Genomic DNA, 27,134 nt, shown 5'->3' on the forward strand with positions numbered 1-27,134 from the left:
GTTTTTATAGAATATTATAGCCACAAACTTTTTTGTTTAAATGAGCAATTTTAATATCAAATTTTTATTGAATTGTGATCTTGTAACTTCTTCTTTGGGCACTTTATGGAGGACTTTGATCAGCTTTTATACTGGTCTATTTGGTCTTTTAAAAAATGCACTTATTCTCTTCAGAAGTATACACATATATGTGGCAAGAAGGATTTTTACCCATCACAACTCTTTGGAATCTGCTATATTTATTTGGAATACATTTACTGGTCAGCTTTAGTGGTTGGGAGTACAGTGTTGAGTCAATGGCCAACATCTTTGTACTAACAACCCCTCACCCTGACGTTTGCCCTGTCCCATCTTTGGGGTTGGAAGGGCCTTGGAGGCTAACCCCATCCTGTGGGATGGGCAGCTGGTCCCCACAGCTCCTCCTTTCCTGTTTCCTCTCAGGCTTTACCTGTGAAGTGCAGCTGTTTTGGGGTGCCAGCTTCTCAGAGGTTTGCTGAGTTCTTGGAGGTGTGGTTTCTGAATGACTGTGTAAGGAGAGAAGCAGGTGACACTGTGTGGGTGGGGAATTGGACTCAGATTGTAGGAATTTTATTTGGCTCACAGGTTCCTTCTGACTTTCCAGACAGTTGTGGCAAAATGATTTTCTCTGCAATAGATGATGGATTAAAAACTCCATATGATTCAGTGTATATAAAACTTATTCTTCTAGCATGCCTTCACAGGTATATTATCAAGAAGTTTAATAGGGCTCTTAGTAATGAAATTTCAGTAATGGTCTTTTTCACATATTGAAAAAACTCTAACAGGAAAGATTTGTTTGAGCCTTAACACCTATGGGTCTCTATTGTGTTTATTTCTAATGAATGTTATTTTTCTTCAGTTCAGTTCAGTTGCTCAGTTGTGCCCAATTCTTTTTCGACCCCATGGACTGCAGCACGCCAGGCCTCCCTGTCCATCATCAACTCCCAGAGTTTGCTCAGACTCATGTCCATTGAGTCTGTGATGCCATACAACTATCTCATCCTCTGTCATCCCCTTCTCTTCGCGCCCTCAATCTTTCCCAGCATCAAAGTCTTTTCAAATGAGTCAGCTCTTCACATCAGCTGGCCAAAGTATTGGAGTTTCAACTTCAATATCAGTCCTTCCAATGAGTATTCAGGACTGATTTCCTTTAGAATGGACTGGTTGGATCTCCTTGAAGTCCAAGGGACTCTCAAGAGTCTTCTCCAACACCACAGTTCAAAAGCATCAATTCTTTGGTGCTCAGCTTTCTTTATAGTCCAACTCTCACATCCATACATGACCACTGGAAAAACCATAGCCTTGACTAGATGGACCTTTGTTGGCACAATAATGTCTCTACTTTTTAATATGCTATCTAGATTGGTCATAACTTTTCTTCCAAGGAGTGAGCGTTTTTTAATTTCATGGCTGCAGTCACCATCTGCAGTGATTTTGGAGCCCCCCAAAATAAAGTCTGACGCTGCGTCCACTGTTTCCCCATCTATTTGCCATGAAGTGATGGGATTGGATGCCATGATCTTAGTTTTCTGAATGTTGAACTTTAAGCCAACTTTTTCACTCTCCTCTTTCACTTTCATCAAGAGGCTCTTTAGTTCTTCACTTTCTGCCATAAGGGTGGTGTCATCTGCATATCTGAGATTATTGATATTTCTCCTGGTAATCTTGATTGCAGCTTGTGCTTCATCCAGTCCAGCACTTCTAATGATATATGCTGCATGTAAGTTAAATAAGCAGGGTGACAATATACAGCCTTGACGTACTCCTTTTCCTATTTGTAACCAGTCTGTTGTTCCATGTCCAGTTCTAACTGTTGCTTCCTGACCTGCATACAGGTTTCTCAAGAGGCAGGTCAGGTGGTCTAGTATTCCCATCTCTTTCAAAATTTTCCAGTTTATTGTGATCCAAACAGTCAAAGGCTTTGGCATAGTCAATAAAGCAAAAATAGATGTTTTTCTGGAACTCTCTTGCTTTTTCGATGATCCAGCAGATGTTGGAAATTTGATCTCTGGTTCCTCTGCCTTTTCTAAAACCAGCTTGAACATCTGGAAGTTCACGGTTCACATATTGCTGAAGCCTGGCTTGGAGAATTTTAAACATTACTTTACTAGCATGTGAGATGAGTGCAATTGTGCAGTAGTCTGAGCATTCTTTGGCATTACCTTTCTTTGGGACTGGAATGAAAACCGACCTTTTCCAGTCCTGTGGCCACTGCTGAGTTTTCCAAGTTTGCTGACATAGTGAGTGCAGCACTTTCACAGCATCATCTTTTAGGATTTGAAATAGCTCAACTGGAATTCCATCACCTCCACTAGCTTTGTTCGTAGTGATGCTTTCTAAGGCCCACTTGACTCCACCTTACAGGATGTCTGGCTCTAGGTGAGTGATCACACCATCGTGATTATCTGAGTCATGAAGATCTCTTTTTGTACAGTTCTTCTGTGTATTCTTGCTACCTCTTAATATCTTCTGCTTCTGTTAGGTCCATACCATTTCTGTCCTTTATTGAGCCCTTCTTTGCATGAAATGTTCCCTTGGTATCTCTAAATTTTCTTGATGTTATTTTCTTACTTGGTCATATAACAACACTAAAATAGAGGCACAATTTCTGTATTGATTCTTAGAAATAGAGTATAATAGAATTGTTTTGTAGTATTAAAATTCAGAATACAACCATTTATATTACATCTATACCTTCCCCTGAAAATAGTAGGCATTGGCTTGCCCATGATTTTGAGTCACTGCTTATATGTATATTTTATAGTGACTTGGTTGGGGTCTTCCTGGTAGCTCAGATGGTAAAGAATCTGCCTGCAATGCAGGAGACCTGGGTTCAGTCCCTGGATTGGGAAGATTCCCTGGAGAAGGGAATGGCAACCCACTCTAGTATTCTTAATGGAGAATTCCATGGACAGAGGAGCCTGGTGGGCTTCAGTCCATGGGGTTGCAAAGAGTCAAACATGACTGAGCGACTAACACTATAGTCCTACACGTTATATACAACTGGAAGTTTTGGGAGGGGGTCTGGGCGGTTGCGGGAAGTGTTAGGGCTAAATGATGTCAAATGAAAAAACCAGTTTAAGAAAAACAGTTCAGCACTCTGGCATCATAAAGAGCACTGGGTGTTGTTGGGGAAGCTTAGGGTCTTTTCCACTTTCAATATGTGCAGTGTGACAGTGAGCAAGTCATTAAATTTTAAGTCTTATACTATATATAAGAATAATAAGAATGCTTACCTTTTTAAACTCATAATTTCTACAGATAATATTAAGAAAGGAAAGATAACATTTTATTAATATATTAGTATTACTATAAGGATTTTAACTTGGCTTTTCAAAGCAATCTTTCCTGTTATATATTATTATCTCCATTTTACAGATAATGAAGATAATTCAGTTGCCTGAGTTCACAGGTCTAGTGAGAGAGCTAATTCTTAGGTAGGTTGATAAGGAGTCTGGGGCCCTCAAGGAGGAGAAAAGGACATTTCTTTTTGCACTGCTTTGTCTTAGTCACATAAGACATTTTTTCTTAAACTCTAAGTTGTTATGACAACAGTCTTTAAGACAGCACTGTTTATAATAGCCAGGGCATGGAAGCAACCTAGATGTCCATCAACAGAGGAATGGATAAGAAAGCTGTGGTACATATACACAATGGAATATTACTCAGCCATTAAAAAGAACACATTTGAATCAGTTCTAATGAGGTGGATGAAGCTGGAGCCTATTATACAGAGTGAAATTATCCCAGGATAAGAATTGATGCTTTTGAACTGTGGTGTTGGAGAAGACTCTTGAGAGTCCCTTGGGCTGCAAAAAGATCCAACCTAAAGATCAGTCCTGGGTGTTCATTGGAAGGACTGATGTTGAAGCTGAAACTCCAATACTTTGGCCACCTCATGTGAAGAGTTGACTCATTGCAAAAGACCCTAATGCTGGGAAGGATTGGGGGCAGGAGGAGAAGGGGACGACAGAGGATGAGATGGCTGGATGGCATCACTGACTTGATGGACATGGGTTTGGGTGAACTCTGGGAGTTGGTAATGGAGAGGGAGGCCTGGCGTGCTGTGATTCATTGGGTCGCAAAGAGTTGGACATGACTGAGCTACTGAACTGAACTGAACTGAATGTCAACTACAAATTGGCACTTGACAAGAGCTCTGACCAGTCCATCCTAAAGGAAATCAGTCCTGAATATTCATTGGAAGGACTGATGCTGAAGCTGAAACTCCCAATACTTTGGCCACGTGATGCGAATAACTGACTCATTGGAGAAGACTCTGATGCTGGAAAGATTGAAGGCAGGAGGAGAAGGGAATGATAGAGGCTGAGATGGTTGGATGGCAGCACTGACTCGATGGACATGAGTTTGAGTAAACTCTGGGAGTTGGTTATGGACAGGAAGGCCTGGCGTGATGCAGTCCATGGGGTCACAAAGAGTCGGACACGACTGAGTGACTGAACTGAACTGAACTGAAGAGCTTTGCCAGAGACTGAACAGCTAGGGCATTTGCCATCTGTCTCTGCAGAGATTGAAGCCTGTGCTGCTGCAGCTGTTGATCTTCAACAGCCTCTGAGGGTGTTCAGGTGGAGGGAGGCACTCTGTGCTCCAGGGAACCTGGTGGGACAGGTCTTTAGATGGCTGGGTATTTTCAGGAACTGATTTCATGACCCCAATCCTTGCATCTCCTCATATCTAGAGGAAAGCACTAAATCCCTCCATGATGACATCAGATCCTCCTGAGTAGCAGAAAATCTCTTGTAAAGTAAGTGCTTGATGGTATTGAACTCCCCCTTCACAGAAATTTTATATATTGACCTTCCCCGACTGCCTGTTTGGAGCAGTCCTCTCAGAGCTATCTGAGGGCTGCCTCCTGGGCTGCAGTCCTCATTTTGCCCCAAATAAAACTTAACTTGCAACTCTCAAAAAAAAAAAAAAAAAAAGGCTAACTTTCTTTAAGCCCAGAGCTAATGATTACACAACAAAAGATGTGTCTTGTTGCTCAAGGGCATGATTTTCCTTAAGCTCTGTTCTAATGATTATGTAATAACAGTGGATCTTGTTCAAGGACATGTTTCTCCTTCTTAACTAGAACCTTCTGACTAATCTTAAGATGTATGTTGTGGGAGTGGGTCTGGTTAGACCTTTCAGTTGTGAGTAACCAACTGAAACCTTATATAAAGCCACACCCAAACTAGTGAGTGGGGTGCTCTCTGCCCCCTTCTGATGTCAGGAGCTTTCTTCATCCATTTCCACTTTAATAAAACTTTTGCCGCACGAAGCTCTGAATAACTGAAGCCATGTTTTTGCTCCAGACGTGAAATTCTCTTTTTCGGGGATCACGAATCCAACACTGTTCACTGTAAGCTATCACTAGGAGGTAGGATGACTGGGATTTGAACCTCCAAATTGCCCAGTGCAAGACAGTTCACTGCAGGTATAAGCTCTTTATCCCAAAACACTCTTTAAATAATCCCATAATATGAATGATGTTTTAGCCAACCTGTGAAAACCATGTTTTCATGAGTCCTTGGCATGTTTTCTCTGTCAAGATTGTAGTTAGCTGAAGTGGCAAAGAGTGTGCATTGGTTAATAAGCGACACTGCGAGAGACACAGCTGAAGTTGGGGAACAAAGTGATTATTAGAATGCTGTCGGCATTAAATATTAATTTAATATTAAACATATTAAATGTCAAACATATTAAATGTTCGGCATTTAACGTTCTTTTTATTCAGTTAGAGTGGACAGTGAAGAATCCACCTGCAATTCAGGAGACCTGGGTTCGATCACTGTGTTGGGAAGATCCCCTGGAGAAAGGAATGGCAACCCACTCCAGTGTTCTGGCCTGGAGAATTCCAAGGACAGAGGAGCCTTGTGGGCTACAGTCCATGGGGTCGCAAAGAGTCGGACACAACTGAGCAACTTTCACTTTCTCTTTTTTTAGAGTGGAAAATAATGGCAGTTTGTTGTCATTTAAAAAACTTCCTTTTTATTTGTTAATTAAATTAGGTCAAGAACAGTTGGCTAGCCCATTTTCATAGCAGAACTTTACAGACTTGAGGAAGCAATGGTCTGTGTCTCCCTCAGTGTTGTGAGGTGATCTGAATGTTCTCAAAATTACAAAGTAGAAACACATGTTAAAAAGATAAAGAAAGAAAGAAGTACATTGTAGTCACACGTCATACATCTCTACGTCTCAAAGAGGATGATGACTCTCCTGTGTGGTGTTAGATGTCACTAAAAAGCATAGGCCATGATTAAAAATAGTTGCTGTGGTCAGACATGTGAGACCACAAAGCGGAAGAAGTCTCATCTTGAGCCACATGTATTTTTTAGAAACATCCAAGTGCCCATTTCTTTATAGCAACAAGCTTGACCATTCACTGGTAACCAAGCCAGAAGGAAATCACCTGATATTAATGTACAATTCTAGCTATTTCAAGTTGAATGACTATAATCTCAAAATATTTAATTTTTAGGTGGTTATGCTTATTGTTAAAGCTGCTGCTGCTGCTAAGTCGCTTCAGTCGTGTCTGACTCTGTGTGACCCCATAGACGGCAGCCCACCAGGCTCCGCCGTCCCTGGGATTTTCCAGGCAAGAATACTGGAGTGGGTTGCCATTGCCTTCTCCATTCTTAAGTCAATAATTAAATTATGTGTTAAACATTGTGTAGCATTTGAATACATTATCTCATATGTTTTTCATAATGTTGTCTTGTAGAATAAAGGGTAATTATATTATCACTGTCTTACAACTGAGAGAATAAAGTCAGAGAAAAGTGACTTGTGTTAGGTACATAGCTATATATTGGAACAATCTAGGCTCTAATTATAAATACGGTAGCCTTGAAATAAAGTTAGAAACCATAAAAAAGCACTGTCTAGTCCATTTCTTTGCATACAGTGTACATATTGTTGAAATGAAGGTTATCTCAAGAATCTGTTAGCAACAGGTGTTTAGTATTTTATTAAATCCTATAATTATAAAACAAGATAGATCCTGGAGATCTAGCTGGTCATCTCATTTTATTTTGTGTTGTTGGAGTATTTCCTTCCTGTTAATCCACTGAAACCAAATTTTAGCTGTTCATGTTTGTCAAAAAATACCAAGTAAATATAGTTTGTAGCAAGTTGGGTAATACAATGCTGAATACTTTTTTAAAATGTACAGGAAAGTCACAACACTATATATTAAAACAACTATTAAAATCTCTCAAGAGAGAATATAACCTAAAGCAGTTCATCTAAAATCCATTTACATTATATTACTTTTATTTTACTCTTCCCAGCTTGTCTTTAGTCTAGTTAACATACATTCTTTAGATAAACGCCAACAACAGAATAGAATTTATGCTGGTATATAATTGAGAGCTTCACTTCATGGCAAAGAGAGGTTCACTTGTCATGTTTCACTTCATGGCAAATAGATGGGGAAACAATGGAAACAGTGACAGACTTTATTGTCCTGGACTCCAAAGTGACCGCAGATGGTGATGGCAACCATGAAATTAAAAGACGCTTGCTCCTTGGAAGAAAAGCTATGACCAACTTAGATAGCACATTAAATAGCAGAGCCATTGCTTAACCTACCTAGGTCCTTATGGTCAAAGCTATGGTAGTCATGGATGAAAGTGAGAGTTGGACCATAAAGAAAGCTTAGTGCCGAAGAATTGATGCTTTTGAACTGTGGTGTTGGAGAAGACTCTTGAGAGTCCCTTGAACTGGAAGGATATCAAGCCAGTCAATCCTAAAGGAAATCAGTCCTGAATATTCGTTGGAAAGACTGATGCTGAAGCTGAAACTCCAATTCTTTGGCCACTTGATGCGAAGAACTGACTCATTTGAAAAGACCCCGATGCAGGGAAAGATTGAAGGCGGGAGAAGAGGACGACAGAGGATGAGATGGTTGGATGGTGTCACTAACTCAATGGACATGAGTTAGAGCAAGCTCTGGAATTTGGTGATGGACAGGGTGGCCTGGTGTGCTGCAGTCCATGGGGTTGCAAAGAGTCAGACATGACTGAGCAACTGAACTGAACTGAAGTGATAATTGAGAGCTAAAATTTTTCCATAGCTTTGCCATCATGTAAGTGACCTATCTGTCTATCTTCCTAAATATCTTCCTTATATATTTAGGTTAAATTTATGGTCCAATACTTTGTAACTTGTTTTATGAAAACTCCACACGATGCTCATATTTTGAATTATTCTGAATATTGAAATGCAATTATGCTGAAATTAAATATTTACTATGTAATTGCAATGTTATTAGCAGCAATTGTGTTATATCCTTGGGAGGATAAAGATAGTACAGATTGTAACTACTGTTAAGTTTGGAAGTGATGTACTAGTGAAAAGTTAGAATGTTCTTGTTAAAGTAGGACTTGAAGTCATAATTTAAGGATAGATTTAGCTTTGCAGGATGGAAGTATACCATCCTGAAGTTGGGGGACAGCAAAAAAAAACCATGGGGCTCAGAGACAGAGTATAATGGTGGCACAGGAGCTGAGGGGTGGGGAAACGCAGAGGTATTGATCGAAAGCTTCAACATTTCAGTTATGTAGAATAAATAAGTTCTGGAGAGCTAATGTACCACCTGGTGCCTATATATAATCACACTCTATTATGTACTTGAAATTTGCTAAGAGAGTAGCTCACAATGGTGCTCACCAAGTAAAGCAGAAATGTAACTATGGAGGTGTTGGAGATGTTAATTAGTTTGATTGTGGTGATTATTTCACGATGTATATGTTTATGAAAATATCATATTATGCACCTTAAGTATACACAACTTTTATTTTTCATTTACACCTCAATGAAAGCTGGGGGAAAAAAGAAACAAGGAAAAGTACGTGGGCCCTTAATTACTGTGTGAACTCTGTAAGGAGGAGATTGAGTTTGTCTGTTTACAGCACGGGCCAGACTGAAGTTCAGGAATTAGAATCAGTGGACTCAAGTCTAAGCCAGCTCTAGAACATGAAATCAAGGTCATCTCAGAAGTGGTTGGTGTGTGACACCAGATGTTTGACTGTTGGGAGGAAGCACACTGGGCAACTACTCAAGAGTCCAAAAGAAGCGCAGGTGGGGAGCGGCTAGCTATCGACAGGGGGTGACGAAGCAGCCGACACGCAGAAGCCCGGGAAGGTCGGAAGTCAGAGGAGATCTCTGTGGAGTTGGTATTAGCGCCTGGTGCCTGGGGCTCAACAAGAGAAAACTAAGTCAGGGTGAGGTGCTAGCGGTCAGCAGAAAAAGTGAGAAGTGCTCTTGACAGAGTGGACGTAAGCAGCAAGACCAGGCCGACGTACCACAGTGGAATCTACAAGTCCCCTTGTTTTAAGTGTGGGTTTCTCAGAGCCTGGAGGCAGGGTTGAACCTGTGAGTAGGAATCCTTTGAAGTAATCCTTCAAAGATGAGAGAGATATAGGGGTTGGGGTCAACCATACCATTTTTCTTGATTGGATTTGAGGATGTGAGCTTGAGTGTGGGAGATAAAGCTGGATGTGAACACCTTGGAAACTGGGAGAAGAGTTAGGGTGTGATGAGGTTGGTCTTCAACAGGTTCTTCATGGGAGCAGACACATCAAGGTAGTTCTCTGTGTGAACTGCCCTGGTCATAGCCCGAAAGTGACGGGGAAAGGGATATTGAGCAGGAATAAGTGTGAAGTCACAGGACAGGTAAACTTTTAAGTTGTCAGGCAGTTTCAAAGAAGTCATGAGGATAGAAGTTTCAATGCAGTGGGTTGAAAGTGAATAGGAAGTGAGTCAAAAGAGAATGCCTGGGAGAAAGGAAAAATAAATGAAGTCGTTGGAGAGGAACTCACAGTTTGTTTTTGTTTTTTCAAAGAGGAAGGATACTTAATCATTTCTATTTCTATGTGGATGCTTGAGAAAAAATGCTTTTCCACTTTTAGGACCAAGAAGAATGGTACTTCTGAGCAATTCTAGTTTTTTTTTTTTTTTTTTTTTTTTTATGTTAGATTCACTTTTGATTGTGAAATTGATCAAGTTTTCCCATTTTGCCTTGACTAAAAGAATTCAAGTTAACTCTGATCCAACCGTAGGAAATGTACAGATCTTCATGGGATGGACTTAAAACCTAATTCCTGATTCCATTTTATGACCTTGGTCTTAATTTTCTGCTGTTTGCTCCTATTTTAATATCATCTCTCCCTCCTTCCCTTCCTTTCTACCTTCCTTTCTTCTCTCCTTTCTCACACTCTGTCTTTTATAAACTTGTATATTATTTATATTACTTTCTAGAATGAGATGGGGATATAGATAAATTAATCATATTTCTAACACCTATAAATATATTGCCTGGCACAGGATAAGAGTTTCATCAGTGTTTTTTAAGTAAAGTAAATAAATTGAGCCTGGACTATGAATAAAAAGAAAAATCTTACACTTTGGAGCATGACATGCAGGGGTTGAGTAACAGATTGTATAGAGGGAATAAGGAGAGGAAATAGTGAAAAATAAGCATCAGTTCTAATCTGGAGCTTTGATGGGGAAACTTGGAACACAGTGGGTATTAAAAAGTAATGTAGCTTTATAGGAAAATGGTTAGCATGGATTTGAAAACACCTGCTTGGCTATCATGTATAAACAGTTTCAACTTTTTGGCAATCGGGTAGTTTCAACTTTTTGGCGCTTATGTTCCTCATCTGTGAGTTTATGTGGGAGGGGGAGGGTCATGCTGAGTGGAAGGAGGGACTCTTGGAGGGAGGAAGACAGTGATGCTTCTTGCCTAGTTGGCATTACCAGGGAGCCTTGTACACAGGACTGCTCAAATCCATGCTGGGCATAGCTAGGGGCTGATTTCTCTCCAGTTAGAAACAGATTTTAAAAATTGTCTCTGTTGTCAGCATGATCACTTCCTTCAATTCTGGTCCTTTTCAGGTACACATGACACTAACACTTTCGACAGTGAGGGGAGGACAGGGGCATCTCAAGAGGGAAATGAGAGGATCAAGGGTACACAGTGCTCTTAGTAACACGGAGTAGGCACAGGAAAAAGTTAGCAGACATACACTTAAAGCTTATATTTAGATTCAAATAATAGGATGTGTTTCTTTCCATTTTTTTTTTTTAATTTGACAATGAACAGAAACAATGTAACATAGTCCAAAAATGTTATGTGATTAAATAAGGAGAGGATACACCCTGACAGAGGTGAAGAGGGCTCCAGGGAGAGAACAGTTTCCTGTGTTCTGCTGGAATTCCCTGCTCTCAGTCGTCATAACATTTTTTAGACCCACTGAGACAGATGCTGGGTACCATGACTCCAGTGGAACATGTTATAGGACCTGTCAGGTCGAGTTGCCACAGGACATGGAATTGTTAATTCTGAGAAGAGGAGCTCTGTTAAGTATCTTACATGTGAAAAGCAACTTTTTATTTACTTTTATTTATTTATTTACTTTTATTTATTTATTCTGCAAATCTCTAGGGAGTATACCACAATCATTAAACATGAAATCATGAAAGATTCCTTGGGCATCTATCGCTAGATGCTGCAGAAAGGGAGGAATAAGACAGGCACAGCTCCGGCCTGAAAACAGTGACAGCTTGTAATGCTTAAAATGCAATGAGGTGAACGCCAGGGGGAGGTACAGGACCCCATGGGTGCATACAGCAGTGGGACCGATTGGCAGGAGATGGAGGGAGTCAGACTTTTAAACAATCACTCTTCTACATAAACGAAGTGGACTTCCCAGCCCCTAGTCCCCATCCTCCTTGAGGAGTGCTCCTTGCTGCATCCCTTCTAGGAGCAGCCAGGTGGCTTTGTGTGCAAGATCTCACAGGGAGGGTTCTTCTTCAGGTGCAATGTTGGAGGAAAGAAACTCCTAAAGATAGTAACATTTTCAGTTGCAAATTTGTATCTCTGTTGAAGTCATTTGAGACTCTTTAACACATCAGACAAGCAATCAACTGCCAACCTTGGTTACTTCCGTTTCTTCCATGACTAAGTGGTCTTACTTATGAAAGTGTTGAGTGGGTGGAAGTAAAATGCTGTTTGAGAAGGGGAGAGGGTGCTTAATGCCCTTCAAAAACCTATCACCATCTTTGAGTTTTAAATAAACTCAGGAGAAAAACATGCCTCATCTAGCATCTTTTTTTTTTTTTTCCAGAAGTTTCCCAAAGGTTGGTGCTTTCTCACCTCTTGAGTAACCACAGTAAGAAGGAAGAGGGTCACGTTGTTTGTGGTTGTGTCATTTAGTGACCAGAGTGATGCTTATCGTCTTTAGGTGATGATCTGTGAGCTTTTGTCTCATGGCTGCACTGCTGCAGTTTTCTTCTCCTCTGGGTTTTCCCGTGAGGCTTTCAGAAGATGCCCTCTGGCTGCTGGAGGCCACGGACTTAATCACGAAAATTTCTCCTTTTGGATTACTTTCAAATAAAGCTAGACTTTAACAATCAATGCAGAAGGGAGTGAAACAACACAAAAGAACACCTGCCTGAAATCCCTGAAAACTGAGTTCCAGTCTCCTTTTGTTTTTGGTGAGTCAGGTGGGCTTGAGCAAACCCTGGGTCCCTCTCAGCCTTGGATTCCCCGGGTGTGTAATCAGAGGGTCCTGATGGTCGTGCCTCAGAGTCCCTCCCAGCTGTGCCTATTGGAGTCTGTGAGCTGTCCACAGCCCCCCGGGGTGGTTTTTCCTGATTATGTGACTCTCGCCTGGAGTCAGGCTGGCTCGCTTCAGATCTGGTCTTCCCACTGGGTAGCAGGGAGAGCTTGTGCGTATCAGCTAACCTCACTGAGCCCGAGCTGGCCCATCTGGGTGATGGTGAAAATAAGAGCACATACCTTAAAGGGCTGCCTGTGAGGATTAAAGGAGAAAGCTCCAGCAAAGCACTTGATGTAGTGCCTGACACACCAGAATGACAGCCAGATGACCAGAGACTTTTATTAATAAGCCTGAGTTATGTTAGAGGAAAAATCATTGTCTTTTTTATTTTTGCAGAGAGAGTCTAAGAATTAGGATTTGTTTTGCGAATAGCGTTTATCCCTTTGAACAATCTTGAAGTATGGAGATAAATTATGAGTTGTTCAGTCACTCAGTTGTGTCTGATTCTTTGTGAGTTCATGGACTGCAACACACCAGGCTTCCCTGTCCTTCACTATCTCCCAGAGTTTGCTCAACTCATGTCCATTGAGTCGGTGATGCCATCCAACCATCTCATCCTCTGTCACCCCCTTCTCCTCCTGCCTTCAATCTTTCCCAGCATCAGGGGTCTTTTCTAATGAGTTGGACTCTCACATCAGGTAGCCAAAGTATTGGAGTTTCAGCTTCAGCATCAGTCCTTCCAATGAATACTCAGGACTGATCTCCTTTAGGATTGACTGGTTTGATCTCCTTGCAGTCCAAGGGACTCTCAAGAGTCTTCTCCAGCACCACAGTTCTGAAGCATCAGTTCTTTGGCACTCAGCCTTCTTTAGGGTCCAACTCTCACATTTGTATATGACTACTGAAAACACCATAGCTTTGACTATATGGACCTTTGTTGTCAAAGTAATGTCTCTGCTTTTTAATATGCTGTCTAGGTTGGTCATAGCTAGAGAGAGATCTCTGAACTGACCGATGGTCCTCAGTGTTCTGCTAACTAATTTGTGCCCTTGGAGGAGTTATTTTACTTTTCTAAACTTTTCTAAAGTGAGACCTAGATGATCTCCCATACTTCTTCCAGATCTAATAGCCTATGATTCTCATGAGTCTGTAGATAGCTATTATTTATATTTATAAATTATAGACATACATTAACCATGTATCCCTATTTCTATCCTGGAAATTTCTCTTTATAGTGTAACCATCACATGTTGAGGATTTTCTTTTGGATAAACTAGTGTTTTGAGCATATTCCAAAATTCATCCTGAAAGACAGGAAGTTCCTGTTAGAGGTGTGCTTTGATAAGTATGAGGAAGTACTATTTAACGTAATGGTTATTTTGCTTAAGGAACTTGTCACCTCAGAGACTGTATAACTTTAAAATGTCAAATATATCAAATCCAGTCACTGTTTATTGGCTAACTTTCCATAGACACTGAACTGCAAGCTTTACTACCAGTGCTTTATCCTATACACACACACACACACAGAACACTCACATGCATGCATATTCCTTGTCAGTGAGGTGTTCTCATTCTATAATTGAGAACCCTGAGGCTCAGAGATGTTAAGTAACTTGTCAAGGTTGTATAGGTGGTGATGAGATCCAGCCTTGCCCTTAATTTTCCTATTGTCTCCATGAAATGGTGTAAGTGTACAATGATTAAGAAGCCAAACTATTGTGTTGGCCAAAAGACTCATTTGGTTTTTTTCTATAAGATGTTACAAACCCTTTGGTCAACCCAATAAGTGTTCTGGGAAAAAAACCACTAATGGTCTGAGTTTGACATAAATCACAATAATCTTTTTTTTTTTTTCTGGAAGACTGAAAACCCTTGGGTAGGATCTAAGGATCTAATTCTGTAGTTTTGAGGAAGAATTTCTTCTCTCCCAGGGAAATCTTGATTTTGCTCATAAGGCCTTTCAGCTGATTGAGTGAGGCCCACCCGTAGTAGCAAGGATAATCTCCTTTACTTAGAGTCAACTGATTGTGAATGTTAACCATATACACAAAATGCCTTTCACAGCAGCACCTACATTAATACTTTATTGAATAACTGGATGCTATAACCCAGGCAAGGTGGCACAGAAAGCTAATCATCACAGTCAACTTTGTGATATGAAGAAAATTGCTGAAATAATAAAATAAGCAGTTTTCCTTCCTTCCTTCCTCCTTCCTCCCCTCTCATCCTTCCTTCTTTGTGTAAAGGACTCTCTTCGTGGTTTGTTCCATTAAATCTCCAGATTATATTTTGTGGGTCTGAAATCTTCAAGAGGAACTATAGAATTCTGAAACATCAAAAGTAATGTTTTGATTTCAACAAAAAATTTTAAAATGTATCCTTTCAAGTAGTATTATGACAAATACTTCTAAGGAATCTACACTTCATAATACATCATTGAAAAATACACCATTTTATTAAGATTTCATTTTCTTTTCTTCCTACCACTTCACAATCATTCACTGACTCAGAAACATCTTATAGCAAATAAAGGCCTGGCCTCATCAGTTGAAACTGGGGAAGGAAATGGCAACCCACTCCAGTATTCTTGCCTGGAGAATTCCATGGACAGAGGAGCATGGCAGGCTACAGTCCATGTGGTCACATAGAGTCAGACACAACTGAGTGACTATCACTCACTCATCACTTGAAAGAGTTTCCTGTAAATCAACCAAAAGCTTCAATTTTTCTTAGACATATTTTCTAATTGCCTTTCAATGTGAGGATGAATACAGGTTCAAAATCAAGACTAGCTCTAAGTCTAATTTAGCAAAATTTCTATGTATCAATCTATGTATTTCTCTGAAACAATCTTTTAACAATTTATTTCAGTTCACATTAGAAAGTTCATTCTGAGAAACCAAGTGCAAATCACACCTCTTTAGGGACTTTCCTTTCTCTCTCTGAATTCTTGGTAAAAAATGTTCCTGAAACTCAAACTTTATAACCTGTGCAATCCAAAAACCACATTGAGTTTCCTGTGAATTCTGGGGATGATGAAGAGTTGGAGAGCTTTTAATGCATGATTTCCACTGCCTCTTAAGTTTCTTTTCTCTGTTTCTTGGTAGGCTTTGCTTATGCGTTAGACCCTCAATGCAAATATGCTCAGACTCCTCACTATATTAGCAGCAACAACAAAATATTGTCTCCATTAACACAAAACTTTTACTAGGCAAGTAAGTAGACACTGTTGTTCGTGTTCAGTTCCTCAGTCGTGTCCGACTCTTTGCGACCCCATGGACTGCGTCACACCAGGCCTCCCTGTCCTTCACCATCTCCCGGAGCTTGCTCAAGCTCACGTCCTTTGAGTCGGTGATGCCATCCAACCATCTCATCTTCTGTCATCCCCTTCTTCTCCTGCTCTCAATCTTTCCCAGCATCAGGGTCTTTTCTATGAGTTGGTTCTTCGCATCAGGTGGCCAAAGTACTGGAGTTCCAGCTTCCGCATCAGACCTTCCCGTGAATGTTCGGGGTTGATTTCCTTTAGGAAGGACTGGTTTGATCTCCTTGCAGAAAAATTTTAAAAGCAACAACAACTGTGTACACGTGTCTGGAAAACTGGATGAAATAAATGGATTTGCATCCTGACAAATCAGACAGGGTAGGATGAGACAGAAGTCAGCCAGTGCGCCTTGGTGCCGCACTGCCTTCCTTCCTTTCTCCTATTTCTCTCTTCTGCATTTATAGCCGTTAGTTGCTTGGAACAGCTGTTATGGTAACTTTCTCTCTTTTCACTACGGAACATCTTCCTTCCTTTAAAAAAATTTGTGTGTGTGTGTATTTTAGATTTATTTTTTATTGAGGTAATATTGATTTAAAAAAATGTCATATGTTTCATGTGTATATTGTTGTATTTCTATTTCTACTTACGCTGCAGCAGGCTCACCTCCAAAACGTTCAGTTCCACCCCTCACCGTGCCATCAATTTCCTTCACCCTTCCTGCCCTCCTTCCTCTTCCCCTCTGGGAGCGACTGTTCTGTTCTGTTTGTTTGGCCTGTTCATTTATTTTGTTTATTTTATTCTTTATGTTCCACATATGAGTAAAATCATATGGTATTTGTCTTTCTCCTCTGACTTATTTCACTTAGCACCATACCTTTAAGGTCAATCCATGTTGTTGCAACTGGCAACATTTTTATCTTTTTTAATGACTGGATAGTACTCCAATGCGTGTGTGCATGTGCATGTGTAAAATATCTTCTTTATCAATTCATTCACTGGAAGGCATTTAGGTTTCAATATCTTGGCTATGATGAATGGTGCTGCAATGAATATAGGGGTGCACATTTGTTGTTTTTCAGTTGCTAAGTTGTAGCTGATTCTTTGTGACCCCATGGACTGCAGCATGCCAGGCTTCTCTGTCCTCCACTATCTCCCAGATTTTGCTCAAATTCACGTCAGTTGAGTCAGTGATGCTATCTAAACCATCCCATCCCCCGTCTCCTTTTATCTTCAGTCTTTCCTAACATCAGAGTCTTTTTCAGTGAATTGGCTCTTCGCATCAGGTGGCCAAAGTGTTGGAGCTTCAGCTTCAACATCAGCCCTTCCAATGAAAATTCAGGGCTGATTTCCTTTAGGGTTGATTGGTTCAATCTCCTTGCACCTTCTTAAAATAGTGTTTTCATATTCTTTGGGTAAATGCCCAAATGTGGGATAGCTGGATTATCCCATATTCCTTCTGACACCCATGTCCTTAGATTCTAATTTACCCTGAGAAAAATACTGACTTTTAAAAAATCACATGTTAAGTACCAAGACTAACTAATGAAAAGGATACATATTTATTGCAAGTGATGAAAATGATGGAACCTAAGATTATACTTTTATCCAGAAAAACAGATAATATCCAGATTAAGAATGGACTGTTTCCTGTTCCATGGAAAGCTGTCCCAAACCCAAGTAGAATTGTTTTCCTTTTCTCTGCTCTCTCAGTTACCCAGAAGAAATGTTTTCTTCCGAACCCTTATATTCTCTGCACAGAGTATAATGGTGAACACTGTTGTTTGAGCTTATTGACAGATTGTTGTTTTCATTCATTCAGCAAACATGCAAATTTATCTGGAATAATAGAGAATGGAGATGCAAAAGATATTACAAAGATATTACAGCCCAAGGATTAGCATTTAAATAAATTATACAAATACATGTTGTCATCTCTACATAAGGCTGTGTTTTGGGTAAATCGGCCACAAAAGGTCTGGACGAGTTTTCACTGACAATGAGTGTTTGGGTGTGGATGCCACAAGTCATTTTGAGAAACAAGTAACGCTTAAATGCTCTGAAGGTGGACAGTTCAACACTGGAGAAATGAAAATGTTTTTCTAATGAGTCAAAATAGGTGCTAGTTAAGAGTAAGGGCAGGTGTAGAGAAAGGTGAGAAATGATGGAAAGGTGGAGGGAGGATGAAAGGAAAGTGAAAGGCAAGATAAATGGTTCTCAGTTTATTTGGTCTACTTCAACACAGTCAGATTACTGGTGGCAATTTTCTGAAAGTATCTAGTGGAATTTTGCTGTTTTCCAGGTTTGAGTATGATAGCTCACCAAATGTTTGCTAACAGCGTAAGGGGGAATATGTCAGTGATGAATCAGCAGACTGGCTGTGGTGTGCAGTCAGGATCAGTGATTCGCCTGCTGCTAGTGTGAGGATGGGCCATTGCTGGACACACAGTAGAAACTGCCTAGGTTATTATATAACAAAGTATTCATCTACTGTTATTGGCACTTCCTGTTTTATCTTGAGAAGCTTTGTAGGCCATGGATTTGCTGCTGACGGATAATAAATTGTGTGCATGGTAAACTGCTGGGTTCTAATCCGTCAAACAAAAACAGAACATCCTGTAGCACTGTAGTTACTGAAGAATTACTGAGGCATTGTCTGAAGTGTTGCTGAAATATTACCAAGTTACATTTGTATGTACCCGCTTTAGTTTTTAGAACTTTCAGATCTGAGCCAGGCTCCAGGGCATAAACAGAAAACTTAAAAATCCTGATCTTTTTCCACTGGGGCTTCATAATCCTTAAATAGGACGAGAGGATTAGACAGTACACCATCTGACGTTCTCTGAGTCCAGAGAGACTTTGTTTTCCTCCCGCCGAGTAGATGAGGGAGCACTCAGCTGACAGAAGCCCCTTTACACTGCTTTCCCTTCTCGTGACTTCCTCCCAGACACCACTGGAGTGAGACAGACATTTAAGGGTCCTTGTTTGACAGAAAAATATTCTTTCAGGATGTTCAGGAGCCCTCAGAGATTTTTATGAATATTCTCCAGATTTGTGTATTGCAGGAAGATACACCATTTGGTCAATGATGTTCCTTTTAGCATACATCTAAAAGCATGGATTTAGCTTTGGGGGCATGTGAGTAAAGTTGTTTTAGTCAGGCATTTTTCTGGAATGTATTCGAACTTCATTTATAGTTGGAAATTTTTGTTTTCCTGTAATTATGTTATAAAGGCTAGGATATTGGTCCATTTTGAAAAATGCAAAAGTAGAGTAACCCAGGCCCAGGAGATTCCTGTTTGAAAGAGAACCAGGTGGACATACAGCACCATCCTACCTCAGAAACTTGATGAACAAGCACCCAGGAGAAAAACAGAAACCATGGGTGATACAAGGCTCTGAACTATAAGAAGCAGGAAGATTGTGAAAGGAAGGGCCTGAATTTTGCCCACAGGAGGAGTCACAAAACCTTCCTTTGTGGTTTCCAAGGAGCTCCTCTGAAAGGGAAATGGGTAGTGGAGGGTCTTTCAGTTTCCAATTTTAGTCAAAAGGAGAATCTGTCCTGCTGCATGTGGCTCATGCAGGAAAGAGGGAAAATGAAGGATGAGGAAGCCATTTAAAAGCAGCAAGTTGCTTTTAGCTAGTGTTTTGTCTGTCTTTTCAGCTAATGTTTTGTCTGTTTTAATGTACAACGTCTGGCATGAGGCCACAGGCATGTCAGTGAGGAGGTTATGATATAAGAATATAAAGTGTAAAAAGGGAAACAGTCATTTTAAAGAAACAGCTTAAGAACTGGGGGGACATGTTTAGAAAACTAAATTAATACTTTCCTAATCTTTTCACATAGTGGCATACCTGTTCGGAAATGATAAGATGTGTCCATACCACTGTGGTTACTGCTTGAAGACTTCAGCTGCTGAGGTGACAGACCAGCTCTGGGACTTTGGCCACTCCAGGCCCAACCTAACCAGACCCGAGGGCCAAGGAGGTGAATATCTTTGTTCAGCTGAAACTGACATAGTAATAATAAATATATTAGTGTGTTAGCTAGGGTACCAGTTACAAACAAAGAGACTCCAAAGGCAATGGTGAAACTTGCAGAGGAGAAGCCAGTTCTGATTCCATGTTGGAAACTTTCTTTGATTTGATTTTCATTGCTTTTGTTACACTCATGCATGATGGCCTGCTTCAGAGAACCCTGCCTCTCTCCATCTGTCTGACTGTTAAACTAAAGTGCTTTTGTTCACAACCCTGTCCACCTGTAGATAGCAGGAAGGAAGAAATGAACACATCCCCCTGCAGGATGCTTGGCATTCTAGGAGATGTTTGTCAGATTCATGGCCTTTTTACTTTGGTTCCTTACCACCCCCCATCTCTGATATATAAAAGGACCTGGCATCCAGACCCACATAAGATGGTTATTTCATGACATTAGTCTGCCCTCTTCTTGGTCAGCCAGCTTTCTGAATAAAGTCATATTCCTTGCCTCAACACCTCATCTCTGGGATTCATTGGCCTGTTGTGTGGCCAGTAGAGTGGGCTTGGACTCGGTAACAAAATGTCTCCCTCAAGAATCAGGGCAGGTGGATCTCGGCTACCTCTCAGTGTCATCCAGGGACCCAGGCTGGAAGTACTGTGGCCTCCTCTGGGACATGGTCACCATCTGCAGACTGAAAGCTGGGTGGGTGCAGGTGTGGGTCCCAGCCAGCAGGAGTGGCGTGACGAAGCAGGAGCATCTCTGCTCTGTGGCCTGGGCATCGGGGGGCATGTTAGCTCACTCACAGACCACTGCAGAGAGCTGGACTTCACAGCAGTGCCTACACATGAGGAAGGGAAGACAGGTTCTGCCAAACAGCCAGCGTTCTCTACCATGAGCCTCATTCCATCCTGGCTTAGAGAAGTTTAGGGTCTACAGAGCACTTTTCATATAGTATTCCTTATTTTTACCCTACAAGTTTGGGTATGCTGCTGCTGCTGCTGCTAAGTCACTTCAGTCGTGTCCGACTCTGTGCGACCTCATGGGCTGCAGCCCACCAGGCTCCTCTGTCCATGGGATTTTCCAGGCAACAGTACTGGAGTGGGTTGCCATTGCCTTCTCCGGCCAACGTCCTGAACTTGCTCAAACTCATGTCCATTGAATTGATGATGCCATCCAATCATTTCATCTCTGTCATCCCCTTTTCCTCCCGCCTTCGATCTTTCCAGCATCATGGTCTTTTCAAATGAATCAGCTCTTCACATCAAGTGGCCAAAATGTTGGTTGGGTATACCAATCAAATTACTAGAGTTCCTCACAAAAATTTTTGAAGTATAATATATTTATAAGAAGTTAATATTGAAAACTCTATGGTACATGCTTAAAAGATTAAAAACATAATTTAACACATGGACCCTTCTCTTTGGGACCTTCCATAGGAGACAGAAACTCAGAAAAAAAAACAAACACTGATTTAAGCTAAAATAGAAGGGACACAAAGTCCCTATTGCCTAGGGCAGGATGGAGATAGAAAGTAGTATAGAAATTCAGAATACAACAAATTGACTGAAATCATGTTCGTTTCAAGAGGGCTTGATGGAAAGAATGAAATGAGCTGGATTTTGAAGGAATGGTGAGATCTTGGTGACAAAAAACAGTGAAATTATTCTATAAAGGGGTAAGGCTACCATCAGTCCCCTTACAATATGTGGAATTTGGCTCATTAATAAAGTATATTGAAGGAATGAAAGCACTTGGTGGCTTAGAAGGTAAAGAATCTGCTTGCAGTCCTGGAGACCCAGGTTTGATCCTTGGGTTGGGAGGATCCCCTGGAGATGGAAATGGCAACTCACTCCAGTATTCTTGCCTGGAGAATTCCATGGACAGAAGAGCCTAGCGGGCTATAATCCATGGGGTTGCAGAGTTGGACACGACTGAGTGACTAACTTTCACTTTTATTTTCAGCCTTATTGATGAGATATTTAGTTGCCTTCTTGGATTGGAATGAAATGTTTTAAGTACTTAGGTGACTTGCAGATGGGGTATGTTGCAAATAGAATGGCTTTTTATAAGAAAAATATTGGGTAAACTGAGTTAAACAGTTGCTGTTATTAGCAGCAGTTACTGAAAATAGTGGCATAGATATAAGTACACTTTTATTTCTTACATGGCAGGGCCTCTTGGAGACTTTGCCCATAGGTAGGATTCTGTATTGAAATGTCTGTTTATGGGTCACATGCCTCTCTATACTTTAAAATTTTTGAGGCCGAAACAGTTGGCTGTCTGCTATATATTCATGTTTCACTTTTAAGAGAATACATTTATCACTCAGAAATGGCTGTCCTTCCAGGGACTGTGTTTCCTAACCCCGTCCTGAGGCTGTGTGATTAGTTTAGTCAACAGAATCTGGACTAAAATTCTCATACTGCTTTTTGGCCCCACCCTAAACAAACAAAAGTGGACTTTTCATGGCTGAGAAATGAAATTCTATACTGTTAACCCCCCTGAGATCTTGTCTTTTCCCCTCTGATAATGCAGGTAGAATTTACCTCACCTAAAGATATTTTTGATTCCAGAAACATTTGTCCTATGATTTTCTTTTAATGTGCTTAATAAATTGCCCTGCTTATGACACGTGTTTAATAATTTCTTGTGGAAGGATTGCATTGAGGTCTTCAAAAGAAAATGTCAAGAATCCATTTTGAGGCTTTCTTATTATTTCAGGTAAAACAAGATTTTTTTGTGTGTGTGATAAATACAAATATAGCAAGTTAACAAAAGGAAATAACAATAAAAATTAAGTTACTTTAAACACATGCCCACTTACAAGTGGTTTCTAAGTCCTGGGGCCTAGGCATTCAGAGAAATAGAAGAAAGCAGAGAAAAAGGAAAATCGTCTGCACATGCTGTTTGGTCCATGTTGGTCCACCTTTTGTCTGTTCATGATGTGGGGGGTGGGCAGAGGGAAGGTCATTGGACTTTCTCTTTTCTTGTTTTTGGTCTGCATTTTCCTGCCTTATTTGATTCCCTTACTCAGTTTCTATCCTCTTTCCTGGCTCCTAGGTCAGAACCAGAAGGTTCTCATCAGCTTTGAGATAAGGCAGTTATAGAATTCGACAAACCTGACCACAAAGCTTTGACCAGTAAGGCAAAATGATGCTCTAGGTTTTCTGTGTTTGTGGCTTTACATCTCAGGGTGGCACCTCCGTGGAAAGTGCACTTCACAAAACTCATCGTGTGTCCTTTCTCTGGGGTTTCTCACCGTCCTGCCCAGTTCTCTGTCCTGTTCAGCAGTTGTGTTAACAGCGTCTCTCTTTTGCCTCATTGCATTGTCTCTCCTGGTCCAGATGCTTAGCTGGTTTTCCTAGTGAGCACCCTCAGTCATTCAATGCAGGAGACCCTGGTTCAATTCCTAGGTTGGGAAGATCTGCTGGAAAAGGGATAGGCTACCCACTCCATTATTCTTGGGCTTCCCTTGTGGCTCAGCTGGTAAGGAATCCACCTGCAATGCAGGAGACCCTGGTTGAATTCCTGGGTTGGGAAGATCCCTTGGAGAAGGAAAAGGCTACCCACTCCAGTATTCTGGCCTGGAGAATTCCATGGCCTGTACACTCCATGGGGTCGCAAAGAGTCGGACACGACTGAGCGACTTTCAGTCATTCGAGGGAAGGCACCTCAACTTCTGGCCAACAAGGACCCTCTGGTCAGCTCTCCCTGTGTCTCTCCTCGCCTCAAGTTGGCCTCAGTTACACTTCTCCACTGCCCAGTCCAGAGGAAGCAGGCCTCTTGCTGTTCTTTTTCTTCCTTGTCCTTTTTTTTTTTCCCTTCCTTGTTGTTTTCTACTCTATTTCCTTCTCTTACGAAGTGAGGCCAGCCTTTCCCATTTGATGATTCATCTTTCTCCGCAGGGTCCTTGGCTAAAAGCCTAACCTTAGAATCTAATCTTTTAAAAATAAAATCTGTACTCTTTATTTTATAGTTTCTATTACTATTATGCAAGCACCCTTCTGTGAAGTAGCAATTTCATAATAGTGGAAATACCTAGGGTGTGAATCAGCAGACAGCCAAGCCATCTTTCTAATCTTATGAAGCTCGAAAGATTCACTTAGCAGATAGTACCCAATGTTATGCCATTGAATATTTTTAAAAATACTTTAAAAAAGAATGCAGGATACTAAGCAAGATGAAACAAATTCTCAAAATGGTTAAAATTGTAAAATGGATGTCTTTTTGAGGCTTTTCGATGATGACTGAGAAAATGTATTGTCCTTTTGGATACTACCATCATCCACACAAACGTTTATCATAATGTGGTGAAAGGACAATTGGATTTAAAGTAAAAAGTAATTCTGTCATCTTGGGGATATCACTTTCCCTGCTAAACTTTGGTTTGCGGTCTACAAAGTAAGAACAGTATCAGCTCTTTCTCATGGTGCTGTTCTAGAGCCAAAGAAACGGTGCATGTTAGGGCTGGGAATACTGAAAGGTCCTTATTTGCCTATCTTGCACTCTTTCATGAAGATGCCATCTTTAGATCAAGCTGTGAACATACTTGATGGCACAGCATGCACCTGTTGGGCACAGAGCCTCCCCCAGTACCTTATTTGCAGAAAAGCCTTAATAAATATTTGCTACAAATGATGAAATGATATTCCTTTTAAATAGTTTGGCCTTATTTCAATTTGGAATTTCCAATTAATTTGGAATTTATATTAAATTAAATTTCCAATTTAATTTGGAATTTAATACAATTACATAACATGTGAATTGTATAACTCGATTCAGTTCCTTTTTAAAAGGAGATGGATTATAAATCTTAAATGTTTGATATAGATGCAAAAGAGATCTCAGATGATCCTTGCAGGAGTTTTGGAGGTAGAGTAGCCCTTCCGGTGTGACCCGTTGAAGCAAGATATTTGGATCCTGCACTGACCAGTCCTTGACTGCAGGCTGCGTCCAAAAGTGGCCATAAATCTGGCCAGGCTGCCTCCGGTGGATGAGGGCAGTTCCTGGAGAGGAAGCATCAGTGAGCTGTCAGCCACCCTAACTCCCAGCACTGGAAGAGAGCGCCTCAGGTCTGAAGGGATTTTGCCCTTACGGTATCCTCTACCATCCTCCCCTTGCACCACCCACTTATAATTGCTTCACATGGAGTGTTCACCCACATCCAGGAATGGCTGCCCAGGTTCTGGAAGTTTTCTTGGGGAAGGCTTCTCAGAGGCAAATCAGTGGAATGGATAGCTTCACCGACACCATCACTGCACTTGGTCTAGAGACCACACTTGTTCCTTTCTCTTCTATTACTCATCCTAGATTCCTTGATTCCTCTCACCTTGGGTCAGATCGTCTGCTGGTGTTGGTGGTGAGGTGTCCAGGGGTCTGATTTCCATGTCACCACACCTCTCCCAGGCCTGCCTGCTGCACTGGTAGCAAATGTGGACACTCCTATTCTGGCCCTTTGGTTCCCAGACCCATGGAGTCCACAGCACCGTGTAATGGTCATGAGGAAGGGTGTAATTTTTTATTCTAGGGGATGACACACCTTCCTTGAAGGCTATCATCTCACAGTGGAGCCTCAGCTGTGCCATAGTAAGACCATTCCATGAGACCTTCTGGCGGGAAAGGCAGGCCTGTACCCCAATATATGTTGATTCAGGTCAAGATGAGTCACACTGCTTCTTAAGGGTGGGAAGGATCCAGTGTAATCAACTTGCCATGAAGTAGTCAGCTGTTCTCTTTGAGGTTTCATTTGTTAAGCATTGATTTCTCTTCCTTTTTTGAAAAACTATTTGGGATATGCTCTCATTTAAAAAAAAATTATCTTTGGCTGTTCTGGGTTTTCGTTTCTGGGCGGGCTTTCTCTAGTTGTGGCGAGAGGGGGCTATACTCTCCAGCTATGGTGCCTGGACTTCTCGTTACGGTGGCGTCTCTTGTTGCAGAGCATGGGCTCTGGGCCCGCAGGCTTCAGTAGTTGTAGCCCATGGGTTTAGCTGTCCCGTGACACGTGTCTTCTTGGAGCAGGGGTTGAAACTTTTTCCCTTGCATTGGCAGGTGGATTCTCAACTGCTGAGCTACCAGGGAAGTCTTGATTTATTTTTCTTGAGGGTTGAACTTTGGCAAGGGCAGTAGCCAGAGGGGCTTTCAGAGCCATTCTCTTGGGCCAGCCATCTCTACCACCATGGCTGTTCTGTTCAAGAACCCCAAAGGGCTGGCTGATGACCGAGGCTGTCTGGGGTCAGGTGGCCTGGTTCTTCTGTCTACTTGGTTGTTCTTGTCTTTCATGTGGTGGATGCTGCCGGGTAATATAAAGACTGCCCTACTTTTGAATTCTTTGATAGGTCCACCCACGTGCATCTCCTCAAGACCTTTTTATTCCCAACTATTTAATCACTCTCCTTCCAGGCCCCAGTTCACCAGCCAAGCCGTTCACCCCTGCCCATGAGTCAATATTGATCCTAACCTCAGGTCACTTTTCTTTTCATATGAAGTGGATGAGCGGGTGTGTTGTCCCTGATTCTGCGCCTGGGGAGGGTTTCCACTTGCTGCTCCCTTTTGAGTCTACCGCTTAGCAGAACTATATTGCAGAATCAGTCCACTTTCGGCTAGCACCTACATATGTAGGTTTCTCCATTGCTGCCCTGTAAATAAATTCTTCAGTACCATTTTTCTAGATTCCGTATATGTGCCTTAGAATATGGTATTTATCTTTCTCTTTCTGACTCACTTCAGTCTGTATAATAGGTTCTAGTTTCATCTATCTCATCAGAACTGACTCAAATGCGTTCCTTTTTATGGCTGAGTAATACTCCATTGTGTATATGTACCACTAGTTCTTTATCCATTCATCTGTCGATGGACATCTAGGTTACTTCCATGTTCTAGCTATTGTAAATAGTGCTGCAATGAACAATGGGATACATGTGTCTTTTTCAACCCTGATTTCCTCAGGGTATATGCCTAGGAGTGGGATTGCTGGGTCATGTGGTGGTTTTATTCCTAGTTTCTTAAGGAATCTCCATACCATCTTCAATAGTGGCTGTATCAATTGACATTCCCACCAACAGTGCAAGAGCATTCCCTTTTTTCCATACCCTCTCCAGCATTTATTGTTTGTAGACTTTCTGATGATGGCCATTCTGACTGGTGTGAGGTGATATCTCATTGTGGTTTTGATTTGCATTTCTCTAATGGGAAACAGTGGAAACAGTGTCAGACTTTATTTTCTGGGGTTCCAAAAAAATGCAGATGGTGATTGCAGCCATGAAATTAAAATAAGCTTACTCCTTGGAAGGAAAGTTATGATCAA

At 41.2% G+C, this 27,134-nt stretch overlaps 1 long non-coding RNA gene across 1 annotated transcript in view; it reads left to right on the plus strand.

Annotated features, from left to right (window-relative positions):
- LOC122707872 overlaps positions 1-19,941 on the plus strand; it is a 196,595-nt gene extending 176,654 nt beyond the window's left edge. The window contains exon 4 of the long non-coding RNA XR_006344941.1: positions 19,700-19,941. This is a non-coding gene — a long non-coding RNA (uncharacterized LOC122707872). The remainder of the gene's footprint in view (positions 1-19,699) is intronic.
- Positions 19,942-27,134: the final 7,193 nt, after the last annotated feature.

The sequence above is a fragment of the Cervus elaphus genome, chromosome 14 (assembly GCF_910594005.1).
Source record: "Cervus elaphus chromosome 14, mCerEla1.1, whole genome shotgun sequence".
NCBI lineage: Eukaryota > Metazoa > Chordata > Mammalia > Artiodactyla > Cervidae > Cervus > Cervus elaphus.